Source organism: Limulus polyphemus, unplaced genomic scaffold, assembly GCF_000517525.1.
Source record: "Limulus polyphemus unplaced genomic scaffold, Limulus_polyphemus-2.1.2 Scaffold5682, whole genome shotgun sequence".
In the NCBI taxonomy this organism is placed as follows: Eukaryota; Metazoa; Arthropoda; class Merostomata; order Xiphosura; family Limulidae; genus Limulus; species Limulus polyphemus.
Genome location: NW_013671292.1, coordinates 21,190 through 22,473, shown reverse-complemented (window position 1 = coordinate 22,473; position 1,284 = coordinate 21,190).

The following is a 1,284-nucleotide window of genomic DNA, read 5'->3' as shown; positions in this document are numbered from 1 at the left end:
CTTCCCCTGAAAGCAATACGAATGTTAAATATTGACCAAGAAAAGCACTTCCCATGAAAGCAATATGAATGTTAAATATTGACCAAGAAAATCACTTCCCCTGAAAGCAATACGAATGTTAAATATTGACTAAGAAAAGCACTTCCCATGAAAGCAATACGAATGTTAAATATTGACCTAGAAAAGCACTTCCCCTGAAAGCAATACGAATGTTAAATATTGACCAAGATTATAATAACTTTATCAAAGTAAGCAACAAGCACGTTTTAGTGACTCAATATTAATAATTCAGAAACACCGTAGAATTAAGAGGCAAAAACATTGTTGGTTCTAAGTACACTTGTTAATGTAATACGTCCAAATGTTTATTTTCTTTTTATGAACAAAGCATATTCTAGATGTCGCTAGTGTATGCATGATATATAAAGTCACAAACAACATGTAGTTACGATAATTGGACCGATAAGGTTTATAGGTTAAACTATTATAAAAGTGAAATATTCAATCAATGAAACTTTCTTGTTCTAAGCAGTTGAAGAACACTAAGAAACGCAATTAATTCAGAGATATGTTTTAAAGGTGAACAATGCGTGCTGATAATATATCACAGCCGTGAAACAAGAACAAACTGCCCTAAAAACATCACTGCACTACAGAAGTATGACGACCTCAATCATAGCTCTAGTTTCTAATCGCTCTGAAATAAACAGAAAATTAACTAGTGATAATAATTACACATACTACGCTACAAGCAATAATAATGCGTTTTATAAGCATATGAATAATTTTATTAACAATTATGAAAATTTATTTTCAAAGTTTTCTACCGATGATATTTATTAAACATATTATCCAACTAAAAGAATAACTATGATATATTTCTATCAGCTAGAATAATAATCTATAAACAATGTTTCATAGCCGCGAATTTAATTATATGTATATATCCAAATAATATGCTCATAGATGGCAGCACATTAGCATGCAGGTGATTTACAAATTCACACTATATGCACTAATTATTTGATACCTTTAACTTGTTTAATTAATGACTTTGTTTGAGCAACAGTGTACAAGATGAAAAAAATAAAGCTGAATGGGAACATAGAAAATTTTTACTGAGGTTCTTTATCGAATACTAAAGTTAATGTATGAAAAATAGTTTCTTATAACGTTGTAGATGGTAACATATTTTTTCCACTAATATATATATACATATATTGGTGTACTTTGGTGACAGATTTTCTTGTAGGCAGATTTTGTTAAACAAGACCGATGTCTGTA